Source organism: Panthera onca, chromosome A2, assembly GCF_046562875.1.
Source record: "Panthera onca isolate mPanOnc1 chromosome A2, mPanOnc1 haplotype 2, whole genome shotgun sequence".
In the NCBI taxonomy this organism is placed as follows: domain Eukaryota; kingdom Metazoa; phylum Chordata; class Mammalia; order Carnivora; family Felidae; genus Panthera; species Panthera onca.
Genome location: NC_138340.1, coordinates 16880811 through 16893605, shown reverse-complemented (window position 1 = coordinate 16893605; position 12795 = coordinate 16880811). Strand labels below are relative to the sequence as shown.

The following is a 12795-nucleotide window of genomic DNA, read 5'->3' as shown; positions in this document are numbered from 1 at the left end:
GCTAGAGGTAGGCTTGGCAGCAGTGGCCTGTGTGGCCCAGTACCAACCGAGCTATGAGGAGACTGTCACCCAGGCTTTCTGGTTCTTCAGCGGGGGCAATGAGGTCAGCCCCTCTTCAGCCTTCTGGAAGCCATCCTGCCGCCTAGTTCGGTAAGTGTCTGAGGGCCCAGGCTGGGGAAGCAGGTACCATCTGCCTTAGAACAGGAAAGAATGCCTGTCACAGGCACAGAGTGGTTAACATTAGCTATTGCTGTTATTATGATAATGTTTCTTCCATGGTAACGTAAGACAGAGATTGTAATCTCAAGGCCTGACAGCTGGCTAGCTGGTAAATTTGGGGGTTTGCCCGAGGGTGAAATGTGGGTCTAGGGATTCAGCCTATACTCAGGCCCTGGGCATAAAGGAATATGCAGAGCTGTTTTTCAAAGGACAGACGAGAATTGAACTGGTCTCTCTAGAGCCTCACACGGGGGTGGGGGTGGGGGACTTCCGGTGTCCGGTGCCAGCCCTATCGCCCTTCTCCCGCAGCTGAATATGCAAGGCAGGTATTCTTACGTCACAGAAGTGGAAATTGAGGGGCAAAGCCAGGAAGTGACCCCTCAAGGTCGTATGCAGCTATGCAGTGGCATCCTGTAGCTAGTTCCTGAAAGCCCCCCACACACTAGATCTCCGTGGAGGCCACTTAGGAGGCCCCTTTAAGAGGTTTTGGTGGGAAGTGCAGACACCTTGGCTGAGCCCCTTCCGACGTGTAACTGTGCTTTTGTTCTGTCATCTGAAAAGGGAAATCTGATCACCAGTTTCCTCCTGCTTCTTTGGAATCCCAACACCACCACCCACTTCAACTTCAGGAGAAAAGAGAAGGTGTGCCTTCAGGGAGGGTGGGGTGATTTCCCAGCCCCAGGCAGTGGAAGAGAGTCCTGTCCACTCTCCCACCTCAAGGGCGCTCGCTGTGTGTCTGCCTCCACCCACCTCAACCTGGCCATGTGAGGTTGGACTTTTTAAAAACCTGTTTTTCCCTTATTGCTTTTTCTTCTTATAAATGATTATCAATCCTTATTAAAGAAGCAACGCATGCTTTAAAAAATGACTAAATATAAAAAAGAGAACAAATCAGGACCAAAATCCACCCAGAGATCATCGTTTTTATAGAATTAGGAAAATGACGTTTTATTATAGGGAATGAACAAAATGTGGAGACCCAGAATAAAATTTTAAATCTCCTGCAACCCCACTACCCAGGGACCGACATTAACCGTTAGTGTATCGTCCTCTGTATCTTTTCTATTGTACACACTTCTATTTTCCACAAATATGGCCTCCTCCGGGCATGCTAATTTATGGAGGCCTTTTCCCATTTAATCACTTACTGAACGTCCTTTATTTAGTGCACGCCTCCACTGTGGGCCCGGCTCGGGGTCATCCTCTGTCTGCATCCCTGGTTCGAGGAGGGTTCGAGTAGGGTTCGAGTAGGGCCGCGGAGGGTCGTGCAGCAGGCGGGCTCCCACGGGGATCCCGTCCGTGTGCTCGCTCCCGCAGCAGGGACCAACCAGCCTCCTCGCCCTCCTGCTGCCGGCGCCTCCGCGGAGGGAGCAGAGATGGGCCCCGCCTCCTCCACGCCTCTACACCCGTCCCGCCCCCTTCTACCCCCCTCCCCGCCTCCTCCCCCAGTAGCTCCCACTCCCCATCTCCCCTGCCTCCTCCCCCAGTCCTTCCCACCGCCCCCCCATCTCCCCTCCAACTTCCCTACCTCTCTCCATTCCCCCCCTACTCTTCCCACGCCTCCACCCACCCCTCTTCCTCCTCCAGCCTCCCTGTGATTAGTTCCCATCGCTGGTGACTTTCTGCCAGGTCACTGTCAGACCACTGAGGGGCCACCACTGAGGCCATTGACTTCAGCACAGTGGGGCCTCAGTTTCCTCATCTGGGAAATGAAAAGACTCATCAAAGTCTTCTCAAGGCAAGTTGTCTTGAGAAGGTGAGGGGAGGAGATGACTGCCCAAGGTTTGGGAGGTGGTGAGGTGGGGAGACACTGGTGGTCCTGGCTTCCCGGTTCTCAGGACAATGCCTGTGCTCTGGCCCTGAGCTCTGGACCCAAGACTCCTTGGAAACTGACCCTCCTTCGCATCCCACGTTTGGAAAAATGGGAACCAGAGGTGGGGCCTCCTGGCCACTGAGTGGAACAGCCAGAGGAGAAACAAGTCTCACAGCCCAGGCCTGGCCAGGCCCTTTGGGTTCCCAGGGGAAGGGCTGACTGGGGACCTCCTCCAGTCCTATCACCTAGCTTGCTGCTAGTGCCTCAGTTTCTTTACCCCTGCCTTGGGAGAGATGAGTCACAGGCAGGGCAGGAAAGGGGGTCAGTGAGGATGATGGGATTGACTATCCAGCATCACCTCTCCAGCTCCCTGTACCTGCCTCCCCAGGCATTCTGCTGGGTCCTCTGGGGCAGCCACTCCAGGAGCTGAGAGCTCCAAGCTGCCACCTGTGCTACACGTACCAGGAAGCCAAGTATGACACTGTGGCCAACATCCTGCAGAATTTCTAGGGCTGGAGAAGGGAAGAGGGGCCCTGCAACCCACCTTGACCTCTTCTCACCCATCCACTTTCCACTGCTGCCCTATGCATGCCCCTTTCCTGTATTTCCCCATATCCCTCTGCCTTTGCACACCTACTTCTCTCTGCCTGGAATTCCTGCACCACCCCATCTATAAATCCTACTCACCCTTTAAGACACAGCTCCAAAGTCACCTCCTCCAGGAAGCCTCTCTGCTCTTCCCCAGGCAGAAGTGTTCTTTCCTCATTCATGATCCTCAAACCAGCTGGCGTTACCTGTGTCGCCAGCCAGATAACACTGTGTCTACTCACAGCTAGGCCTTCTGGAGCCAGCTGCAGGTGGCTGTGGAATGAGTTTCTAACAAGGCGCCCCTGGAATGCCAGGAGGGCAATTCTTTTCACGCAGGACCCTGAGCGCCCCTGCACCCTGCCCAGTCACTGTGACAATTAAATGTCCCTTCACATATCCAGGTTCCTCCAAGGGGGTCAGTCCACACTCTGGTGAGAACCACAGGAGACAGGCTCAATCAAATGTTTCTGAAATAAATGATTGAATGAGTGAATGAATGAAGTGTTAGAGACGAGCTGGACTTGAGGGGAGGAGACCAGTGAGGCAGCCCTGGGTGCAATTCCACTGTGCATCATGGGAACCCAGACTCCTTGAGGTCAGGTCAGGGACGGAGGAGAGAAACGGGCTGAGGGCAGAAGGAGGCTGTCCGAGGGCTGGCCTGGAGATTCAGGAAAGCAGAGTAATCTGCCCCAGCTTCTTCAACTGCCATTGGTTCCTTCATGCTACCTTTATACCCCTCCTTTCTCTCTCCCTGAACCCCAGACTTGTGTAGCAGACTGCCTCCTTCCCATGGATGTCCACAGGGTACGACACACTCAGTATCTTCCTTCCAAACCTGCCTTTCCTCCAGCCCATCCCAATCCAACCAATGGCAACTTCATTCATCCAGAAACCTGAGTGTCATCCCTGGCTCCTCACTGTCTCTCACGACTTGCTCCTTGTCTACCAGCAACCCCCTGGCTTTGGTCACTGGGGCATCCCTCCCTAAGAGCAGTGTCTGGCCTGGCACACCATGACGAAGGCTCAATAAATGCTTGGTCACTGGACATAGGCTCGTTCCTTCTTTCACTACCCTGCTTCTTCGAGTCATTACTACAGAAATAGCCAGGAGAAACTCTCTCATCTGAGGGGCTATGGTGCACAGCTCCTTGGGGAAATGGACTTTTTAGGAACAGTCCCAGGGAGGCCAAAGACTCCTCTCTGTGAATGAGAATACTAGCCATTAGCATTATGAATGCCACTTCCCATACAGTCTTCTCAGGACTCCCTTGCAAGCTGCAGGTACCATCTACAGCTCTTGGGGAGGAAACAACGTGTCCAGGAAATTGGTTGACTGAACAGCAGCCCACACTCCAACCCCCTTGCCACCTAAATCCTGGATAGCACCCACTGGTGGGTGAGAGGAGAGGGAGTGAGCAGGGGGTGAGCCTTGGGTGGGGTTGGGAAATAGGTAGGTTTGGGCTGAGCAGGATAAATAAGCCCCTCAGACCCTCTCCCCATAGTGGGGAGACGATGTTCAGCTGGAGGCTACTTCAAACACTTGCAGCCCCCACAGAATGCACGAGCACCTCATTCACACCCGCATGCCACTTCCCTGCCTGGCCCCCTGCTCCTGAAAGGGCATACTTCCAGTCCTCCCAGCCCCTTGGGCCCTGGACACTGGGCTGAGGAACTTCTCCCAGGAGGCTCCAGGCCCATCTGTGATGGTCAACAGCATATCACACAAGGCCTGGGGAAACTGGCCCATCATGCTATACCCTGCAGGAGAGGGGGGCCCATAGGACCAGCCACAGGCCCTGCGGGGGCCTGCTACACTGCTACACTCTCACAGCCCCTGAGATAACTCAGAGGCTCCAAACTGCTCAGTTTCTTGGCCTGGCAGCTTCTGAAAGCCTTCAGGGCCACAGAAGCAAAATTAAGAAGGAAGCATTCACTGGATTTGGGGGTGGGAACACAATGGGTGAACAGACCTCTAGGGCAACATTTAAATGGCTGCAGGAATCAAATTTTACTCCATACATGTGCAGATATACACACGCACATGTGAGTTTTATATTTTTTATTTTTTTTAATGTTTATTTTTGAGAGAGAGAGAGACTGAGAGACAGAGAGAGCGAGCATGTGCACAAGCAGGGGAGAGGCAGAGAGGGAGAGACAGAATCCCAAGCAGGTTCTGCACTGCCCGACATGGGGCTTGAACCTACAAACCACGAGATCATGACCCAAGCTGAAACCAAGAGTCAGACACTTAACTGACTGAGCCACCCAGGTGCTGAGTTTTATTTATTTATTTATTTAATATTTATTTATTTATTTATTTAAATGTTTTCAATTTTTATTTTGATTTTATTATTTTTTTAATTTGAGGGAAGGAGGGGCAGAGGGAGAGAGAGAGAAGCTTTTTTTTTTTTTTTTAATTTTTTTAACGTTTATTAATCCTTGAGAGACAGAGCATGAGCAGGGGTGGGGCAGAGAGAGAGAGGAAGACACAGAATCCGAAGCAGGCTCCAGGCTCTGAGCTGTCAGCACAAAGCCCTTCGCGGGGCTCGAACTCATGAGCAGTGAGATCATGACCTGAACCGAAGTTTGGCGGTCAACCGACTGAGCCACCCAGGTGCCCCCTGAGTTTTATTTTTTAAACAAAATGACCTCATGGTATATGCTCCATTTTATAACCAGCTTATTCTCATGTAAACATATCAGCAATTCAGTTGCTTCTGATCCAACGTATTTTTTTATCTACCCAATGCAGATATGATTTAAATCACTTCTGCTGCTGAACACAGAAGCCGTTTCCATGTGTTTTGTTCTGAAATTGTGGTAAACAACGCTGAGATGACAGTAAGTTCCTAGAATGGACGTGGCATCCAGGCGTGTGGCCATATAAGAACTGAATGTATTGCTAAACTACTATCTAAGGTGGGGGTAGAGGTCTTTAGGCAGGTTTATTTATGCTACTGGGAAATAGGGAATTGCCTGAGTGCCCAAGAGGGGAATGGTTAAGTAACTTATGTCATATATCCAGTAGATGGAATATTGTGCAGCTGTTAAAATGAATTTGAAGACACTGTTATACCAAGGAAGATGCTTGCGTTTCGTAAGCCTGATAAAGAGGAGAGAGGGCAAAGTGAGTTCACGTGACATGAAAGGGGAAGAGCCACAGATACCCAGAGACCAGAGTGATGGAATTCGAGAATTTGCAATAAATACAGACACAAATACATACATACATACATACATACATACATACATAATAAACATTACTTTATGACTGTTTACTACCCTGCCACAGAGAATGAAAAGCTGGAGGAAGTGAACGATTTCCTAGCTAAATATGAATTATCAACCTTGACCCAGACGGGGAAAAAGTGGAAAGGTCAGTTTTCTCAGACGGAGCCTGGAAAAGTGATGAGAATTTCAGGACAATATGGCCCACAGCTGAGATTTACTTAGGCTGTAGAGGGGGGCTGCTCAGTGCACACAAGGGTCCTCCAAGGACTTGTCCTAAAACACAGCTTCCAGTCCAGTAGGCCTGGGTGAGCCCCGGGAATCTGCTTTTGCCAGTAGCTTTCAGGTGCTGCTGGGTCCAATGGACCACACTTGGAGTAGCAAGGCTTTAAAGGACATCATTCTAGGGACGCATGGGTGGCTCAGTCGATTGAGCACCCGACTCTTGATTATCAGCTCAGGTTGTGATCTCAAGGTCATGAGACTGAGCCCTGCATCAGGCTCCACACTGGGCATGGAGCCTGCTTGGGATTTTCTCTCTCTCTCTTTCTCTTTCTGCTCCTCCCCTACTCGCTCAGGTGCTCTCTCAAAATAAATAAATATTTTTTTTAAAAAGGACATCATTCCAAAGTTATTTAAACTTTGTTAATACAGACAGTCCCTGACTTAACGATGGTCTGACTCATGATTTTCCTGGACAATGATGCAAAGCGACACGCATTACTACAAACTGTACTTCAAATTTTGAATTTGGATTTTTTCCTGGGCTGGCGACACGCAGTACGATCCTCTCTCCTGATGCTGGGCGGTGGTAGGAGCCGTGTGATCACAGGGTGAACAATTCATATGCTCACAATCATCCTGCACCCATACTGCCACACTGCTTTTCACTTTCAGTACAGCAATCAATAAATTACATGGATTTTTTTAAAAAAATGTTAATGTTTATTCTTGAGAGAGAGAAGAGACAGAGTGCAAGTGGGAAGGGGCCGAGAGAGAAAGAGAGAGACAGACAGACAGAGAGGGAGACACAAAATCAGAAGCAGGGTCTAGGCTCCAAGCTGTCAGCACAGAGGCCAACACGGGGCTTGAACTCACAAACTGGGAGATCATGACCTGAGCCAAAGTCAGGTCCTTAACTGACTGAGCCACCCAGGTGCCCCAAATTACACGAAATATTTAATACTTTGTTATAAAATACGCTTGATATTAGATGATTTTGCCCAACTGCAGGCTACCGTAAGTATCCTGAGCATGTTCAAGCTAGGCCAGGCTAGGCTGAGATTCTCAGTGGGTTAGGCGGTGTATTAAATCATTTTACAGTATTTTCAGTTTATGGGCTAATCAGGACATAACCCCATGGTAAGTCAAGGAAGAGCTGTATTTCTGTAAAATATACACAAAATCACATCTATCTATATATAATAGTTATTTAATTCAAAATCAAGGAAAAAGACAGAAAAGCTCTTCAGTTAATTTTATTAATCTCAGAATACACTTCACACGAAACCTAAAGATGGTATAAAAATCACTTTATGAAGCAATTCTCTATAGACTATTGGCAACTAATAACAATAGTAATGTTGGGAATCGGGCCTCTTGTACTGCCTTCCCTGGGATCTGAAATCCCGTGTCCTTTACCCACTCTTTTACACTAGCAGACATGAAGTCAAATCTTTTCTGATCTGAAAAATTCCAGTTTAGGGAGCTTCTAGAGGAAGCTCTAGATTTTTGCAGGTTAAATTCAGCCAAATTAGAGCCCAATCAAAATGGAAAGAGAAGCTTTCTAAGTTAAGCTCCAAGAGGCAGGGAACTTGATTGGTTTGTTTGCTGCTTTATCTCCATAATTAAAAGTTCAGTACTTATTAATTAAAAATAAATCCTGGGGTGTCTGGGTGGCTCAGTCAGTTAAGCATCTGACTCTTGGTTTCGGCTCAGGTCACGATCTCATGGTGGTGAGATTGAGCCCTGCGTCAAGCTCCATGCTGGGCATGGACCCTGCTTGGGATTCTCCAGCTTGACCCTCCCCTGCACTCTCTCTCTCTCTCTCTCTCTCTCTTTCTCTCTCTCTCTCTCTCTCTCAAAATAAAATAAAAATGAATTCTGAACCAAAATATTTTCTCAAAATATATAAATTTAATATATTAGAATCCATTAGGATCCTAAAAGGGTTTGTGTGTTTTTGAAGGGAATAATCTTATTTTTATTTATTTATTTTTTTAAAGACTTTAAGATCTCCACACCCAATGTAGGGCTCAGACTCACAACCCTGAGATCAAGAGTTGCATGCTTTACTGGCAGACCCAGCCAGGGGCTCCTAGTCATCTTAAAATTCATTTGTGAGAGGGGCGCCTAGGGGGCTCAGTCGGTTAAGCGTCCAACTCTTGATTTCGGCTCAGGTCATGATCTCACAGTTCGTGGGATGCCAGGCTCTGCACTGACAGTGGGGACCCTGCTTGAGATTGTCTCTCCCTCTCTCTGCCCCTCCCTCACTCATGCTCTGTCAAAAATAAACATTTAGGGGCGCCTGGGTGGCTCAGTCGGTTAAGCGTCCGACTTCGGCTCAGGTCGTGATCTCGCAGTCCATGAGTTCGAGCCCCGTGTCAGGCTCTGTGCTGACAGCTCAGAGCCTGGAGTCTGTTTCAGATTCTGTGTCTCCCTCTCTCTGACCTTCCCCCGTTCATGCTCTGTCTCTCTCTGTCTGAAAAATAAATAAAGGTTAAAAAAAATTTTTTTTTAAATAAACATTTAAAAACACTTCATTTGTGAGAATACATGTTGAAGAACAGCCAAGAAAACTGAAAAAGAACAGTGAGTTGGGTCTGGGAAGGGGGGTAAAGGGCACGGAGGAACCTGGAAACAGGTTGCCGTATATCAATGAGAGGGTGACTCTCATATGTGGATGATGAGGACAGCAGTGCAGTTCAGTGGGAAAAGGTAGTTTTCAAATGAGGCAGGCCTGGGGCGCCTGGGTGGCTCAGTCGGTTAAGCGGCCGACTTCGGCTCAGGTCATGATTTCGCGGTCCGTGAGTTCGAGCCCCGCATCGGGCTCTGTGCTGACTGCTCAGAGCCTGGAGCCTGTTTCAGATTCTGTGTCTCCCTCTCTCTGACCCTCCCCCGTTCATGTTCTGTCTCTCTCTGTCTCAAAAATAAATAAACGTTAAAAAAAAAAAATTAAAAAAAAATGAGGCAGGTCTTACTGGTTTGCCACTTGGAGGAAAAAAATATGTAACATCTATTAATAATTCCAGCTGAATTAGAGACACGGGTGTAAAAAATAAAACATCTTTCAAGAAAACCAAGTGGCCAAAATGTGGAAACATAGAGGCAACCAGGAATGGCTGGCAGAATGGCCGAATGAGCTGTGGGACAAATACGTGGGGTAGATCAGAGCTTCGGCAGAAGGTGCGAGGAAAAGAAGGCTCAACAACTATGTACAGTAGAATCCATTTTCTGTAAAACAGACAAAACCTCGCACATGTGGACAGATGCACACAGATGGTTTGTAGGAATATAGAGAACAACAGAGAAGAAAATACATGAGTGTTAGCAGGGGTCTTTGTTGGGGGCTACCGATACAAGCGGTAGGAGAGTGAGGAGAAGTCGAGCAGAAAAGGACAAAAGTGGGGGGGTGCCCTGGAGCGAGGCACCCTTCTTCTTTATGTGAAAGGGGAAGGAGTCCGTATAAGGTGAGTGTATGCATAAAGAAATTGAACAGTGATAATCTTGAGGACTGCTGGAATGTCGAGGAAAGTGTTTGTGTCAAATGGCAAAAGCAGGACCCCAAAGTCTACCTACACAGAGGACATACCAGGCACCCCTTGGGAGCTGCTGAGCTGGGGTTGTCCCCGTGTGATGGAGACTACAATGTTCTGAGAGCCCACAGGACCCCGTACAGTCCTGGGAGCCCCAGAGGACACAGCTGCCCTTGGGGACTCAGAAGCTGCAGTGAGGTTCTCTGCAGTCAGTGTTCTGCTGCTTTAAAAAAAAAAAAAAAAAAAGAGCTTTATTGAGCTCTACTTGACATACAATAACTTGCATGTATGTATTCAAAGTATGCACTTTAGATACATTAGATACATTTGACATAGTATACACCAGTGAAACCATCACCACCAATCAGAACAGTACACACATCCACCACCCCACAAAGTTTCCTCACACACCTTTATAATCCCTGCCTCTTCCCCAACCCTGCTGTTTCAGGCAACCACTGCTTTCTTGATGTCACTACAGATTAGCTTCCAATTTCCAGAGTTTTATATAAATGGAAGCTCCTATAGATTGGATGATTGAGTCCCCTCAAAATTTGTATGTTGAAATACTCATCCCTAAAGTGATGGTATTTGGAGGTGGAGCCTTTGGCAGGTAGTTAGGTCATGAGGGTGGAGTCCCCATGAATGGAATTTGTGCCTTTATAAAAGAGGTGGCAGTGAGCTCCCGGCCCCCTCTCCCCCATCCTCACTCCCACTTTGTGAGGCCGCACACAACAAAAAGTTAGCTGTCTGTGAACCAGGAAGCAGGACCTCACTAGACACTGAGTCTGCTGGTCCCTTGATTGTGGACTTCCCAGCCTCCACAACCATGAGAAATAAATTTCTGTTTAATAAATAAGCTACCCGGTCTACGGTATTCTGTTATAGCAACCTGAATGGACTAAGATCGAATCATACAGCGTACATTGTTTTCATGCCTGGCTCTTTTTCACCGAGCACTATTATTCTGAGATTCATTCATGTTGTATCAATACTTCATTCCTTTTATTGCCAAGTATAGATGTATCACAATTTGTTATCTACCTGTTGATTTTCTGTTTACCACTTATTGTTGAGTGACCTTGGGGAGGTCTCCTCCCCCTCTCACCTTTAGTTTGCTCATCTATAAGATGGGGATATCCCTGCTGTCTCTTTGGGAGGATCCAACGAGACCTGTTGGACAAATACTCTACAAAGAACCAAGGAGAGGGGCGCCTGGGTGGCTCAGTCAGTTAAGCGGCCGATTTTGGCTCAGGTCACGATCTCGCGGTCCGTGAGTTCGAGCCCCGCGTCAGGCTCTGGGCTGATGGCTCGGAGCCTGGAGCCTGTTTCCGATTCTGTGTCTCCCTCTCTCTCTGCCCCTCCCCCGTTCATGCTCTGTCTCTCTCTCTCTGTCCCAAAAATAAATAAAAAAAAGTTGAAAAAAAAAATTTAAATAAAATGTCCAGAATAGGCCAATCTATAAGATATAGAAAGCAAAATAGTGGTTACCTGAGGATGAGAGTGAAGGGGGGACTAATTGCACGTGGGCATGAGGGAACTTTTCAAAATGATGAAAGTATTCTAAAATGGGATAATTCCATATAAAAATCGTTGAGTGCTTAAAATGGGTCAGTGTTAAGGTATGCAGATTATGCCTCACTAAAACTATGAAAAACTTAGTGATGGGAGATTGAGGAAGAATAGAGAGAGAAGCATGATTAGGCAACCTTTGAATCTGATATACCCGAGTGTCCTCAAGTTCAAGAAACACAGTTGTTGCTCCTCCTCTATGTGCCTGGTGCTGGGTACACAAGAAAAGACCCCATCTACCAGGTAAGGCAAGCAAACAGGCCATTGCCCTGGTGGGATACAGCGGGGACAAGCACAGAGAAGGGGCACCAGGCTGACGAGAGATGCTTTCCTGCAGGGGTGACATCTAAACTGACACCCTGAAGGACGATTTCAGGGAACCTGGTGAGAAAAAGTGCCAGATCACGGTGGCCTTCTGTGCCATGCTATGGAGTTTGGGCTTTTATCCTGAACTGCAAAGCTAGTAGAAAAACAGAATAGGGAACTGAGCTCCATTACAGAGAAAAATATCTATGTACCACTAAAGATGAAATTGGGAACAGCAAGTCTGGGGTAATCACTATGAGAACCCCCCGTTGTCAGTTTTTGGTTGTGTCATGTTACGTGATCGGGAGCAGCAGCAGAAAACAGTACTGCTTGCTTTGGGGTGAAGAGGGGTAGGCTCTGCTGTTGGCTGTGAGGGGAGAGGAGTCCACGGAACAACGAAAGGACATGGGAAATCAAGCAGATGAATCTAGCTGAATAAAGGTCACAGTCCACTCTTCACCCATGGGCGCTTTGGTTCTGAGCAAGAGGGTGTAGATTACATGGAAAGGGCAGCTCTTATTTTAGAGACTTTTCTCCCCTAGCACAGAGCCCACAGATAGTCTGGCTTCCTCTGCTTCAGCACAAGGGTGCTTGCTTCTATAATCCGATGAGTTCTTCCTTTTCCCTCACTGCCCAGTCTTCTCCAAGGTCCGTCACGGTACTAGGCAACCACCCTCCACACACAGCACGAGGCCAGATGGACTAGCTGCTTGCAAAGGTCAGACGCTGTTCCCTTCTGGCAAGCTGGACTGAGTGGAAATCCGGTCTCAATTCTTGAAAACACTACAAGTTAGCTGATGAATCAGGTCAGTTACTCGGCCCTTCTGAAGCTCTTTCTTTATGCTAAAATGAGCCACGCAACCTACCCTGTGGGGATTCCTGAGGGGACCTGGTGAGAATCAATAGTGTTTATGTGTGAAACGTGCTGGTGGGATGTACGTGGGAGAGACCTACCCTTCTAAAGTCTTGAAAAATAAAAGTTGCCGTTCAAGCATAATCCTTACCCACTAGATAGGACTGACTGTAGCTGGCTTTCGGGAAAGTGTGAATGAAGTTTCCTGACATCCACAACCACAGTGACCAGGGTGTAATCTCAGGAAGGCAGCTCTGGAATGTGGCTGTATTTGGAGAAGTGGAAATTAAACACAGGAGTCCACTTTGAGTGGGTCTCTCACACTTTGAGGAGTGGACAAACCACCATGGAAATCTGCCTGTGCCCGTGTGCCCGAGCTGCACCCCAGCCGTTGGTCCCACAGGAGGGATCTGTGAATCAGCGTGTGGTTTAAGAATTTGTTAGGGACTTTTATGTACGCC

General features: G+C 48.1%; 1 long non-coding RNA gene across 1 annotated transcript; it reads left to right on the top strand.

The window, feature by feature from the left end:
* Window positions 1–426: 426 nt before the first annotated feature.
* On the top strand, window positions 427–3646 carry LOC132674013 (uncharacterized). Its single transcript, XR_009608345.3, has 3 exons — window positions 427–861; window positions 2421–2505; window positions 3383–3646. It is a non-coding gene; the product is annotated as an uncharacterized LOC132674013 (long non-coding RNA).
* The last annotated feature ends 9149 nt before the right edge of the window (window positions 3647–12795 follow it).